The sequence below is a fragment of the Mustela nivalis genome, assembly GCF_964662115.1.
Source record: "Mustela nivalis genome assembly, chromosome: 11".
NCBI classification, from domain to species: Eukaryota; Metazoa; Chordata; class Mammalia; order Carnivora; family Mustelidae; genus Mustela; species Mustela nivalis.
This window is the reverse complement of record NC_139030.1, coordinates 108,717,876-108,734,025: the sequence shown is the minus strand read 5'-3', so window position 1 is coordinate 108,734,025 and position 16,150 is coordinate 108,717,876.

The following is a 16,150-nucleotide window of genomic DNA, read 5'->3' as shown; positions in this document are numbered from 1 at the left end:
ATTTTAATTTGCATTTCCCTGATGACTAGTTGTTGAGTATCTTTTCATGTGTTTGTTGGCCATCTATATCATCTTTGGGAAAATGTCTATTCAGGTCTTCTCATTTTTTAATCAGATTGTGTGTGTGTGTGTGTGTGTGTGTGTGTTTAGATGTATAAATTATTTATGTATTTTATTAACCCCTTACCAGATATTTCATTTGGAAATATGATTTTCCAATTAGATGATTGCCTTTTTGTTTTGTTGGTTTATTTTGCTGTGCCGAAGCTTTTTATTTTGGTGTGATCCCAATAGTTTAATTTTGCCTTTGTTTCCTTTGCCAGAGGGAACCTAACTGGAAAGAGTTTCTATAGCCAATATTAAAGAGATTACTGCCTGTGTTTTCCTCTGATAGTTTTATAGTTTCAGGTCTCACATTTAGGTCTTTAATTTATTTTAAGTTTATTTTGTGTATAATGTAAGAAATTGGGATCTTTCCAGATCCATTTGTTGAGGAGACTGCCCTTTTCTTATTGTATATTCTTGCAACTTTTGTAGCAGATTAATCAACTATATAGTCATGAGTTTATTTCTGGATTCTCTATTCTGTTCTGTTGATTTATGTGTCTATTTTTTGCCAGTACCATACTGTTTTGATTACTAGAGCTTTATAAAAGGGATTAAGAATATACTTACCTTGGTGAGCATTAAGAAATGTATAGAATTGTTAAATCATAATATTATATACCTGAAACTGATATAACATTGTATATTAATTATACTTGAATGAAAATTCTATCCCAGAATGATTAAAATATTTTATATTTGACATTTTTATCATAAAATAATCATAAAAATATTAAAAATATACAGTGTTCCTGTATGCATATTGTTATATAATATATATGTTTATGATCTCACCTAGTATATACCAATAGCATCCTACATGCATTACATGTTCTAAACTTAGCCAAGTCCCCAAGTAGAACTTTTGGAAGTTTAGGAAACTGGAAAAGACTAGGGAGTGTTGATGTTCCTTCTATGCAGACTCCTCCTGCAGACTCCTCCTTATCATCTCATTCAGAATGATAGCTAATGTCCTTTCCCATCTACATTCTTATTCCTTTCACCTTTCCCCCAATCATTCAGTTTCAGTCTTCGTTCATTTGTCCTCAGTGCTTTCTTTACTTATAGCCTGCTTCTCAGCATGTTTGTATAATAGTTCGTTAATTTTATTCAGATCACTTCTTAGAGTTAATCTTTTTTTTAAGATTTTATTTATTTATTTGACAGATCACAGGTAGGCAGAGAGGCAAGCAGAGAGAGAGGAGGAAGCAGGCTCCCTGCTGAGCAGAGAGCCCTTTGAGGGGCTCAATCCCAGGACCCTGAGACCATGACCTGAGCTGAAAGCAGAGGCTTTAACCCACTGAGCCACCCAGGCACCCCCTTAAGGTTAAGGCAAGATGCTCCAGGATTCATATTCCCTGATTATTTGCTTAAAATGCTTATTATTAACTGTTATTTCTTGATCATTTGTTTTTCTGCTACTACTAGAAATGTAAGTTCCATGAGAAATGTCTGTATATCTGTTAATAACTGTATTAACAGCACCTAGAACAGCTTCTGCCATATAGTAGATGTTCAATAATTATGTGTTGAGTGGATAAATTGTAGAGTTAATTCACATAGCATATAGTAAAAACTCACTTTGAATCAGACAAATTAAGAAGGTATAACATAATAACAAAGAGCTGGGGTGATATATTTTATACACTTTTTAATATATTTTATTATACTACTTTATTTTTCAATATACTACCTTATTACACATTTTAGTATACTACCTTATTATAATTTAAATATACTGCCCTATTTTAATTTTATTAAGTTAATTATTTCAATTTATTATTTTATTAAATTATTTTAATAATTTAATAACTAATAATAAATCATAATTATAAATAAATTATAATTAAACTATAAAAATAAATAATAATTATTTAATAATTTAATAAAATGTAAAAAATTATTCTATAAAATATATATAATAGGTTAAAATTATATATATAATTTAATAAAATTTAACTTAATTAAAATTAGATTTTATTAAATGATTATTTAAATCATTTTAACTTGATTTAAATTTTAATTTTAATATGCTACCTTTTAATGTACTACCTTTAATTTTAGTATACTACTTTATTACACATTGACTGAGAAGAATCAACAGCATTATGGTCTAATAATGAAAATTACTACTCAGGGAAGTCTTAAATATAACAGCATTGATATTCAACCAAGACTTCTGACTTATATTCTGTTCTTCTGTCTAGTATACACTTTTCATTTTGTTTCCTAATAGTAAAATAAGAAAGTAACTTTGTATAGTATAACATACATATGGAGATGTATCTGTATGTGTATATATCTACATACACATTTTGGTACAGTCTGACAATGTCTTTTAAATAGACTATTTAAAATATATTTACAAATTATTTTTAAACTTGAAAACAAATTATTTTTATTATTTTTTCATTATATCAGTGTTTTTAAAATTCCAGTTACTTAACATACAGTGTAATATTAGTTTCAGCTATACAATACATTTTACAATTTAGATTTCATTTATTCTTTTTGTGAAATTTCAGGTTCACAGTAAAACTGAAAGGAAGACACAGATTTAACCACATGCCCTCTGCCCCCACAAATGCATAACCTCTCCCATTAGTCTATTTATATTTAATCTCATTTTTGACACCATACTTTGGTAGTTATATTCATTAAGCAGTTAAAAGTTTTTATTCCATTTTTATTTCTGGCTTCTATTGTTTAAGCTGAGAAGACATTTGTCACCTTACTGTTCCCTTAAAGGTGATGATATTTGTTTTGTTGCCTTTAAGAACTTCTTTGTTTTTGTATTATAGGATTACTGAATATTTCATATTTTTAATTTATTTTATTGTTTCAGTGTTCCATGATTCCACACCCAGTGCTCCATGCAGTATGCACCCTCCTTAATACCCACAACCAGGCTCACCCATTCCCCCCACACCCTCCATTCCAAAACCCTCAGTTTGTTTAGCAGAGACGGCAGTTTCTCATGGTTCATCTCCTCCTCTGATTTCCCCCAATTCACTTTTTGTTTCCTTCTTCCAATGTCCTTCATATTATTCTTTGGCTCCACAAGTCAGAGAAACCATATGATAATTGATGTTTTCCATTCGACTTATTTCATTCAGCATAATCTCCTCCATTCTCATCCATGTTGATACAACATTTGGGTATACATTGTTTCTGATGGAGATGTAATATTCCGTTGTATATATGGACCATATCTTCTTTATCCATTCATCTGTTGAAGGGCATCTTGGCTCTTTCCACATTTTGACAATTATGGCCATTGCTGTTATGAACATTGGGGTAGAGATGGCCGTTCTTTTCACTACATCTGTATCTTTGGGGTAAAATCCCAGTAATGCAATTGCAGGGTCATAGGGAAGCTCCATTTTTAATTTCTTAAGGAATCTCCACACTATTTTCCAAAGTGGCTGCACCAACTTGCACTCCCACCAACAGTGTAAGAGGTTCCCCTTTTTCCACAATCTCTCCAATGTTTATTGTTTATTGTCTTGTTAATTTTGGTCATTCTAACTGCTGTAAGATGGTATCTCAATGTGTTTTTGGTTTGAATCTCTCTGATGGCTAATGATGAGGAACATTTTTTCATGCGTCTGTTAGCCATTTGTATGTCTTCTTTGGAGAAGTGTTTATTCATGTCTTCTGTCCATTTTGCGATGTGATTATCTGTTTTTTGGGTGTTGAGTTTGAGGAGTTCTTTATAGATCTTGGATATGAGCCCTTTTTCTGTAGTGTGAATATCTTCACCCATTCCGTGGGTTGCTTCTTTGTTTGGTTGACTGTTTTCTTTGATGTGCAGAAGCTTTTGATCTTGATGAAGTCCCAAAAGTTCATTTTTACTTTTGTTTCTTTTCCCTTGGAGACATGTCTTGAAAGATGTTGATGTGGCTGATGTCAAAGAAGTTATTGCTGATGCATTCCTCTAGGATTTTGATAGATTCCTGCCTTATGTTGAGGTCTTTTATCCATTTCAAGTTTATCTTTGTGTATGGCGTAAGAGAATGGTTGAGTTTCATTCTTCTGTACATAACTGTCCAGTTTTCCAGCACAACTAGATATCCTCTAGATATTTCTTTCCTGCTTTGTCAAAGATTATTTGACCGTAGAGCTGTGGGTCCATATCTGGACTCTCTACTCTGTTCCACTGTATGTATGTTCCACTGTATGTATCTGTTTTTGTGCAAGTGCCATGCTGTCTTGATGATCACAGCTTTGTAGTAAAGCTTGATATCAGGCAACATAATGCCCCCAGCTTTGTTTTTCTTTTTCTTAATTTCCTTAGCAATTCAGGGTCTTTTCTGTTCCATACAAATTTTAGGGTTTTTTTATTCCAGCACTTTGAAAAATGCTGGTGGAATTTTGATCTGGATGGCACTGAAAATATAGATTTCTCTGGGCAGTACAGACATTTTGACAATGTTTATTCTTCCAATCCATGATTGTGGAATGCTTTTCCATCTTTTTGTGTCTTCTTCAATTTCTTTCATGAGTGTTCTTTAGTTCTTGAGTGCAGATCCTCTATCTCTTTGGTTAGGTTTATTTCAAGGTATCTTAGGGTTCTTAGTGATATAGTAATGGAATCGATTCCCTTTCTATATGTTAATAGAAGCCTGCTTCCCCCTCTTTCTCTGCCTTCCTCTCTGCCTACTTGTGATCTCTTTCTCTCTGTGTCAAATAAATAAATAAAATCTTAAAAAAAAAAAAAGCAACTGATTTCTTTGCATTGATTTTGTATCCTGCCACATTACTGAATTGCTGTATGAGTTCTAGGAGTTTGGAGGTGGAGTCTTTTGGGTTTTCATAAAAAGTATAATGTCCTCTGTGAGGAGAGATTTTGACTTCTTCTTTGCCAATTGAAATACCTTTCTTTTCTTTTTGTTGTCTGTTTGCTGTTGCTAGGGCTTCTAGGACTATGTTAAACAACAGTGGTGAGAGTGGACAACCTTGTCATGTTCCTGATCTCAAAGGGAAGATTATCAGCTTTTCTCCATTGAGAATGACAGTTGCTGTGGGTTTTTCAAAGACAGATTTTATGAATTTGAGGAAATTTCCCTGTATCCCTATATTTTGAAGAGTTTTAATCAGGAACAGGTGCTGTAGCTTTTCAAATGCTTTTTCTGCATGGATTGAGAAGACTACATGGTTCTTCTCTCTTTTTTTATTAATTTGTTCTATGACATTGACTGGTTTGGGAATGTTGAACCATTCTTGCATTCCAGGGATAAATCCCACCTTGTCATGGTGGATAATCTTTTTAATGTACTATTGGATCCTATTAGCTAGGATCTTGTTGAAAATCTTAACATCCATACTCATCAGGGATATTGGTCTGAAATTCTCCTTTTTGGTGGGTGTCTTTGCCTGGTTTAGGAGTCAAAGTAATGCTGGCTTCATAAAAAGATTCTGGAAATTTTTCTTCTGTTTCTATTTTTTGAAATGGATTCAGGAGAATAGATTTTATTTCTCCTGTGAATATTTAGTAGAGTTCTCCAGGGAATCCATCAGGTCCTGGGTTCTTGTGTTTTGATCACTGCTTCAATTTTGTTCCTAGATATTGGTCTATCCAGGTTGTCAGTTTCTTCCTGTTTCAGTTTTGGAAGTTTATAGGCTTCTAGGAATGCATCCATTTCATCTAAGTTGCTTAACTTACTGGCATATAACTGTTGATGATAATTTCTGATGATTGTTTTTATTTCCTTTGTGTTTGTCGTGATCTCTCCCTCTTCATTCATAATTTTATTAATTTGAGTCTTCTCTCTTTTTTTATGGGTTATTTTGGCCATTGGCTTATTGATCTTACTAATTCTTTCAAAGAACCAGCTTCTAGTTTCATTGATGTGTTCTACTGTATCTCTAGTTTCTAACTCATTGAAGTCTGCTCTAACCTTAATAATTTCTCTTCTTGTGCATGGGGTTGGCTTAATTTGTTGTTGACTCTCCAGTTCTTTAAGGTGTAAATACAGTTGGTGTATGCTGGATTTTTCAATTTTTTGAGTGAGGCTTATTTCCCCCTTAGTACTGCCTTTGCCATATCCTATAGGTTTTAGCCCGAAGTTTCTTCATTCTCACTGTTTTCCATGAGTTGTTTAAGTTCTCTTATTTCTTGGTTAATCCAAACATTCTTAAGCAGGGTGGTCTTTACCTTCCAAGTGTTTGGATTTCTTCCAAACCTTTTCTGGTGGTTGAGTTCCAGTTTCAAAGCATTGTGGTCTGAGAATATGCATGGAATAATTGCAGTATTTTGGTCTTGGGTTTAGGTCTGAATTGTGACCCAGTATGTGGTCTATTCTTGAGAAATTTCCATGTTTGTTCAAGAAGAATGAGTATTCTGTTCCTTTAGGGTGGAAAGTTCTGTTTATGTCTATGAGGCCCTTCTGGTCCAATGTATCATTCAAAGCTCTTGTTTCTTTGTTGATTTTCTGCTTAGATGGTCTGTCTATTACCAAGAGTGGCATGTTAAGATCCACTACAATTAATGTATTTATATCAATATGACTCTATCTTGATTAATGGTTGTCTTATGTAGTTGGCTGCTCCTGTACTGGGGGCATAAATATCGGCAATTTTTAGATCTCCTTGGTCGATAGACCCTGTAAGGATGAGGTAGTGTCCTTTTGTATCTCTGATTTATCTGATATGAGAATCACTACTGCAGCTTTCTTCTCAGGCCCATTCACATGAAAGATGGTTCTCTATTCCCTTACTTTCAGTCTGTATATATCTTTAGTTCCAAATGTGTCTCTTGTAGACAGCATATATATGGGCCCTGATGTTTTCCTGTTTTGTTTTGTTTGGTTTGGTTTATTTTTTTATGTAACAGAGAGACCACAAGTAGGCAGAGAGGCAGGCAGAGAGAGAGGAGGAAGCAGGCTCCCTGCTGAGCAGAGAGCCCAATGTGGGGCTCAATCCCAAGATGCTGGGATCATAACCTGAGCCGAAGGCAGAGGCTTCAACCCACTGAGCCACCCAGGTGCCCCATATGGTCCCTGTTGTTTTATCCAGTCTTCAACCCTGTGCCATTTTATGAGATCATTTAGGCTGTTCACACTGAGGGTGATTACTGACAGAAAAGTTTTTATTGACTTCATATTGCTTGTGAAGTCCTTGTTTCTATAGATCGTCTCTCTAATTTCTGTTCTATGTCACTCTTGGGTTCTTTCTTCTTTTATAGAGCCCAGCTTGATCATCACATACTCTTTTAAACCTTGCTGGTCTTGAAGCTCTTTATCTCTCCATCTATTTTGAATGTCAGCCTTGCAGGATAAAATATTCTTGGCTGCATGTTCTTCTCGTTTAGTGCCCTGAATATGTCTTTCTATCCCTTTCTGACTTGCCAGGTTTCTGTAGACAGTTCTGATGTTTTTCTGATGGACCTTCCTCTATACATAAGTAATCTCTTCCACTTAGCTTCCTTTATAACCTCCTGTCTGAACTTATGATTCATGAATTTCACCATTAAGTGTCCAAAGGCCTTTCTGAACTCATTGATCTTAGGGGGTTGTTATCCTTTATGCCTCGAGGACACATATACTTGTTCCATTCACCACGGGCAATTTTCATCCAGCAATTAGTCAACTATATATTCTAATCTTCTCTCTTCCTCCACCTCCTCAGGGATCCCAATAACTCTGATCTTGTAACATTTCATAGTGTCATTTATTTCCCTAATTCTGTTTTCATGGTTTGTAAGCTGTTTGTTCCAGGCCTCCTCCTGATCATTCTTTCCTATTAGTTTATCTTCTAGATCACTAATTCAATCTTCTGCCTTTGTTTACCCTAGCTGTTAGAGTATTTATATTACATTGGATCTCACTGATAGCATTTTTTTAGTACTGCCAGGTCAGCCCTCACTTCTGCCCTTAAAGATTCTATGTTGTCACTAATGGTCTTCTCCAACCTAGCCAATGCCTGAATAATTGTTACCCTAAATTCCCTTTATGACACACTGTTTATGTCCATATCCAATAGTTCTGATGGAGAGGGCACAGTCTTGGAATTTTTCCTCTGTTGGGTGCTCCTCCTCCTAGTCATTTTGATGAAAGGTGGTTGAGGGGGATGTATTGATGAATATATCAACCACGATCCAGGCAAGGTGCACCCTGGAAAGTTTTGGAGCAATCACAAATCACCTCCAGAAAGAAAGAAAAACGAAAAAAAGAGAGAGAGAAAGAGAAATAAAAAAAAAAAAAAAAAAGAAAACCCAGCCAAAATGAGACCCAAAAGTAAGATTTATAAGGTACTTAAACAAAGAAACAAACCAAAAGACTGACAAAAGTAAAGGATAAGAAAAACAAAACAAAACAAAAACCTATCCAAAATGAACCCCAGGAATAAATTTTGTATAGTACAAAAATAAATACACAGAAACACTGACAGAAGAATAAGATGGGAGGTGGTTATAAACCCTCGATGTGCACGAGGCAGGTTATTTTGATTCTCCCTGAGTGTATCTTGATATCTTTGTTAAAGGAATCAACTTTGCAGAGATAAAGGGAGATAAAACTGGTTTATATTTGGGGTAGTATTGATTAGGGAAAGAGAATTATGGTGAAGCTTATATCTATATGTGTATTTAAAAATAGAATAAAGAGGGCGCCTGGGTGGCTCAGTGAGTTAGGCCACTGACTTCGGCTCAGGTCATGATCCCAGGGTCCTGGGATCGAGTCCCGCATCGGGCTCTCTGCTTAGCAGGGAGCCTGCTTCCCTCTCTCTCTCTCTGCCTGCCTCTCTGTCTACTTGTAATCTCTGTCTGTCAAATAAACAAATAAAATAAAAAAAAATAGAATAAAGAAAAACACAGGTATATGTATGAAAAAAGTTCAAGTTAAAAGTTTATTATGGAATATGTTGTATTTAACCTTTAGTTGTAATGTTAAGTAGGTTAAAAAAATTAAAATGAACAGGAATAGAGAGAACAAAATAAAAATAAAAGTTGTATCTATGAAATATACAAGTTTGGGGGCAGTACTGGGAGCTTAATATATTGTTTTCCCCTGATATTGGGGTTTTATAGTTTTATGGGGACCCTGTGGTGGTCATCGTCTTGTTCTTCTGGCTTGTCTTTGGGGGAGGGGACTGCCACATTGTTTTTCAGTCAATGTTGGTTGGGGTGAGTGGAAACTGTGGAAACTATTTTTTCAGTCTTCTTTTCCCTGGATGTTTTTGTGCTTTGGTGGCTTTTTTGTGGTTTTTCAGAGGGTCAACGCAAAGTAAACTGTCTGCACGTAGACCTCCGCCTCATAGAGCAGCCTCAGTCTGCTCCCCTCTGGATAGTCCAGAACACACAGACTCCCCTTCTGCAAACTCTGCGGAACACTGCAACCTCCCACAGGAGGTGCACACCCCAGCCACCATCTCAGTGGTCACCTGAAGCCCCCACTTGTCTCTGCACCCCAACACCACTAAAACTGTGACCAATAGTGTCCAGACGAGCCTGCACTCAGTGGCTGCCATTGCCAGGCCTGGGGTCTGGAGCCCACGCCCATGCCAGGTATGCTCACAACCAGCGGTGGCAGTGCAGGTCGCAAAGGCTGCCGGCTGAGTAACCCTGACTAGAGTCCTCATGGGGTTCTCTCAGGCACCAGCGGGGTGCACTCAGACCTTGCAGCTGTGCAGATTGCAGAAGGCTCCAGGCCCAGAAACCATGGGCTGGCCCAGACCAGGCTCTCTCAAGTGCAGATGGGACTGCACCCAGCCCCAGTGGTGGTACAAGCAGGGGAAAGCCACTTACTCAGGGACTGTGGACTGGAGATCCTGCTGGGCTCTTTCTGGCACAGGTGGTCACTGGTGGTGACCATCCTGGAACTAGGGGCTTAGGCCTGTGCCTATAACCACCCAATTCCACCAGTTGCCCTAAGATCTTTTGCTCTTTTTGAGTGGCTTAAATCAGACTCCAAGTTAATGCTGGTCCCCAATCACAGGGCACTATCATATGGGGGTATTATTTTCCAAATGGTCTCTTCTATTGGCTCCCTCCCCCTTCTGTTTTTCCTCCAATATCAGTCCCAATGTTCCCATTCTTCTTTATCTCTCCACTGATGATCTGCTCCCACAGAGATCCAGAAGTGTATAATCTTACATCTCAGGCTGATTTCATGGGTGTGCAGACTGTTTTGACAGTTATTTAGCTCACTTCAGGAGACTGGTTGAAACAGGGTCTCCTACTTCTCCACCATCTTCTAGTATTGTTTATTTTTATGTTCATTGCTAACACTTTAAAAATCTGTAATTTGATTTTTTTTCCAGTTTGGAAAAAAAAATACCAGCCTTTCCTCTTACATATTTCTTATATCATATTCATTCTTTATGTGAATTCAATTACTCATATGCTAGATATTTTCATTATACCCTATATGTCACCTATGTTCCTTTGATTTTTTTCTCATTGTCTTATTATCTTCATATTTCAGTTCATAAGTTGTCTTATCTATCTTGCACTATATTAATTCCCTCTTCAAATCTATAGTTCTAATTTGATTCTTTCTTTTTTAAAAATTTCTATGTGGAAAAAAAAATTTCTATGTGTTTTGGCAGTTCTTATTCAATTATTGCAAGCATATCTTTGTATTCTTGAGCCAAGTTATATAATAAGATTTAACATATCGATTACAGTATCTGGGTCACTCAGAATTATAATTCTTATGTGGTCTTTTTTTTTCCCCTCAATTATGTTTCACATTTCCTCCATTTTTGTTAATCTTTAGTAATGTTTGGACTGCATGTTGAATATGGTGAGTGATACTTTCTCCAAAGAGTATTTTTTTTCTTATTTTTTTGCAGTCATTTACCCTGACTAGACTCAGTTCAAATTATACCTCCTTCACAATACAGAGGAAAAAATCTGATTTGTTTCTCTGGCCTTAACTGGCTTCTTGGAGTTTAATTGTCACATATATACTGTAGGGATCAATTAGAGATTTATACTCAATTTAAATGCAGAATTTGGTGATGACTAGGAGATTAAAGCAGAGTTTTTACCACAAATTTGCTATTTATCTGTTCTGTCTAGAATGTCCACCTTTTTTCCCCCCAACTGTCACCATATACTCTGTTGTAGTTTCTCAAGCCAGTGCATATGGTGTCTATCCAAGATTTTGCACCCCACACAGTACTGATTGTTGTCAATTTTCAGACAAGACACTTTAGAAACATATAAATACAGCAATGCTTTTCCTTTTTTTCAAATATCCAACACTTCAAATCCGCTTTCCTTTGATCCATCTCATGTTACTTCTGTTTTCCTCTTCAGTTGAATTCATTCCATTTGATGGTCCATTTTAGTTATTTACAATAATTACTTAAATTAAGAATAAATTACTAAATGGAAAAATACTTTAATACCTAATTTTTCCATTTTTAATGTTCATGTAGGATCAGCTTATTTTAAGTATTTTCACACAATTTTTAAAATCATATATTGTTTGGAGCAGTTACTACAAATATTATCATTTCTTCCTTTAGTATATCCTTTTATTAAATTGTAGACTGAGGTTTGTATTTATAGTATTTTGTTTCTTTGTACCATCTGTTTTGCCTTTTTCCCCCCTATTCCCAATACTCTGTTCTTGCTGTCTTCTAATTATAATTTGTAATTTTGATATACAGAAGTTGAAATTCTAATGCAGTTTTACAAATCTACTTTCAAAATCTAGGGGACTTTAAAATTCATATTTCAGGATATCTGCACTTACTCATATTTCTATTAAAAGATCTTCCATTCTGGAGAGCTTACTAGTTATTATGAACACAGGGATGGATAAAAATTTAATATTAATCCTTAAGGATTGGAGGGCATGCAATTAAACCATTACAACATAATCATTGTAATGCACTATTGTCCTACAGTATCCAGAATTGATAGGTAAAAAGTTCTAGCATCCCACTCAAATTTTATCTTACAGAAAATATTCTGCTGTATTTAACTGTAAATTCAACAATAAATTCCTCAAGATAGCTTTTACTATTTATCACAGATATTTTCTTTCTCTTTCTAAAAGAATCCCTGAGGAGATCTCTCATTTATTACCTTTTTGCAAGGATTTTGCACATCTTGCAACATGTAACATGCTTTTAACCCAATTCTGCTTTTATACTACAAAATCACCTTGTGCTGTTCTCACCTAATGCTGAAATGATTGAAATGTTGGCAGTTCATTTATTATGATTATAACACTTTGAAAGAAAGGATTTATAAAAGATGTTAGAAGCTCTAAAATACTAACAACTCAAATCTCCCTCTGCTTCTAACTGAGCTAATATGTGTACATGTTTCTGCAAGGTCAACTGCAAAAGAGTATATCTACTTATTGAGAAAGGCATTGAAAGTTGTCTCAAAGTCTGCAAAAAACACAGCAACAATACCCAAAGGCCACTAATTCAAATAGAAACAATTGTCAACTAGTTCTAATGAGTTAATTCATCATTTTGTTCACTAAAAAGAGCAAGGACCCTTTCTTAGATGTATTTGTTCTCTCAGTCCCTAAGTTTTACTTTCAAAGCAAGAATTAGGAAATATCTATTGCCCTAAAATGATAGCCTATTATTTGTCAAACTGTTTGGTAGGTGAGAGTTATAAGTAAATTATAATTATTCTTACTCACAAGGAATTCATAAAGTTGAGAGACAAATAAGCCAAACATTAATTGTGATTATATAATTGTAATAATCACTTTAATGTGATTGTGATCTGATACACAGGGTACTATGGGAAGCAGCGAGGGACCAACCTTGGCCTTTTAAAAAATAGTTCTAAAAATTGAGTTATTAATGAAAAATAGGAAATTTATAACTAAACTAAGGAAGTAGTCCCTGATAGCCGCCCAAATCAGTATGTAAGTAGCATGGAAGCAGCAAAGAGCTGGAAAATTTCAGCAGTTCTTTATTTTGAGAAGCCAGCTGGTATCAGGTCAAAATGATTTATGAATTTATTCTTTAGGTGATATGGGATGATATAGTATACTTGAGCTAGAAAAAAAAAAAAAAAAACATTCTGGAGGTGTGGTGAACTTTTCTGTTTCCTTCTCAGCACTCAGTTCACCACACCATTACCTCCATGTGGTGGAACTCTTATTGTTGATTCATACACATGTGTGCGTGTATGTGTGTATTCCACCCCCCCCCCTACATTTTTATACTTAGTATTTTGGTTCACAGAGGTTAATCTCATTCTATATTTGGGGTGAGCATCAATTGTCCTAAAGCCCAGGGCTTCCCAAATTTTCTTTTTTAATCATTACACACATTCATAAGATGTCTGGTAGAATTTCAAGATACATCAGGGTAAATGGTTGAAGTCGCTTTCAGCAGGAAGAACCAGATGAAGCTCTGTTGACTATGCTCAGCTCTGTGCCTTAGAGGTTAGAAAGGTGACAACATCTCAGCACGTCTGTTATGTAGTCACTGTACTTCACTGGGGGAATGACTCTTCTAAACAGTTTATATTATATATTTTTGTACTTCATTGGGGAATGACTCCTCTAAACAGTTTATATTAATTATATCTTTTGGAGTTATGAGGTCATGACAGAAGTCCATTCATGCAAGCTTCATCTTACTGTTCTCTCAGAAGTAGATACATGGCCCATGTTTGACAATGTTAAATTGAAGGGATGAATTGGAGAAGAGATTGATGTTCTTTTTTTGCTTCAAGGGACCTATAGCTCTTGTTGATATTCATGGCCGTCTCATAATCATGAAAAGCAAAAAATACAGGAAGAAACTGATACACAAAGTACAGAATGGGGAAGGTTTTGAGCAGATTGCAAAGCAGCTGTATTAGACATCATGGAGCCTAACTCCGTTTAGTACCAAATAAGCATACTGAAGTGTTCAAGTTCAAAAGCATATGAAGTGATTATCCATATTTTGCTTCCTAAATTCCATTTTTGTGGGGAGGGTCAGAGGGAGAAAGAGAAACTTTAGGAGGTTTCATGCCCAGTGCAGAGCCTGATGCAGGGCTCGGATCTCATGACCCTGAGATCATGACCTAACCTGAAATCAAGAGTTGGATGCTTAACTGACTGAGCCACCCAGGCATCAACCACCTCTCCCCAAATTCTAATAAAAAAGATATGCTAAATTTCAAGTTTTGACATCAAATGTAATGGAAAAGAGGTTGTCTTTTCTCCACATGCTCACCAACACTTGTTATTTCTTGTCTTTTTTATACTACTTTCCCTGACTTGTGTGAGATGATACCTCATTGTGGTTTCAATTTGTATTTTCCTGATGATGAGTAATGTTGAGTGTCTTCATGCATGCTTTGGCCATCTGTATGTCTTTGGAAAAATGGCTATTCTGGTCCTCTGCACATATTTTAATTTGATTGTTTACTTTTTGGTATTAAGTTATATTAATTTCTTACATATTTTGGATAGTAACCCTTTATCAGGTATATCACTCACAAATATCTTTTACCATTTGTTAGATTGTCTTTTTGTTTAGTTGATGGTTTCCTTTGCTGTGCGAATTTTTTTTTTTGGTGTACGTTTCATGAAATTGAAAATAGAAATACCATATAATCCAGTAATTCCACTACTAGGTGTTTATACACACACACACACACACACACACACACACACACACAAACAAACACACACAATGACAACACTAACATAAAAAGATATATGTATATCTATTTTTATTACAGCACTATCTACAATAGCCAAGATATAAAAACAACTCAAATTCCATTAATAAATGAATGGATAAAGATAGGGATATATATATATACATAGGATGTCCATTATATATAATGGACATAAAAATTTATATGTTCATTATTTTTCATGTCCATTATATATATAATGGACATTATATATTTCCATTATATATATATAATTTTTCATGTCCATTATATATATAATATAATATAATATATTATATTATATATATTATATTATACATTATAATATAATATAATATAATATAAACCAGCAGTGATGAAGCAAGGAAAATAGAATGTGAATAAGTTATTGTGTAGTATTGTATAATGTACATTATATATATAATATAATATATTATATTAATTAATATAATATATATATTAATATTATATATTAATATTAATATTATATAATATATTAATTAATATATTACATTATATTATATTATATATATAATGGACATGAAAAATCATGGTAGAGGCAGGGCACCTGGGTGGCTCAGTTGATTAAGCACCCGACTCTTGATTTTAGCTCAAGTCATGTTCTCAGAGTTGTGAGATTGAGCCCCACATTGGACTCCATGCTGGGTATAAAGCCTGATTAAAATTCTCTCTCCCTCTCTCTTTCTTTAAAAGAAAGAAAGAAAAGAACAGAAAGAAAGTATGGTGGAGGCAGACAAGTTTGCAAATGGAATTCAGGAATGCCATATATTCAGAAGGAGTCCAAAGGAAATAAGTATGGGTAAGGGAAAAATTCAGGGGCACTTAACTAAACTGCTAGAACAACGATAGATCAAAGGTACAGATGTGCCTATGTGAAAACCAGCAGTGATGAAGCAAGGAAAATAGAATGTGAATAAGTTATTGTGTAGTCCAGTGTAAAGAGAAGTAGGGTTATTTTTTTTAAAGATTTTATTTATTTATTTGACAGACAGAGATCACAAGTAGGCAGAGAGACAGGCAGAGAGAGGGGGAAGCAGGCTCCCCGCTGAGCAGAGAGCCCCATGCGGGACTCGATCCCAGGACCCTGAGATCATGACCTGAGCCAAAGGCAGAGGCTTTAACCCACTGAGCCACCCAGGCACCCTGGGCTATTTTTTCAAGACAGGAAAAATACAAGCAGTCTTGTAAACAGCAAGAAAAGAATAAATAGATATGGAGAAAGTGAAGATGCAGAAGAAAAGAGGGACAAGCTATGTCTATTGGAAAGAAGGATATTAATTTTAAGTATGGAAAACCAAAACAAAAAAGCCCTGATTAGGTGAAAGCATAGACAAATAGAGTAATAATAGATACATTGATCAATGGATTAGAATAAAAAGACCAGAAATAAATTCACATAAATATAGTTAACTAGTTTTTGGCAAA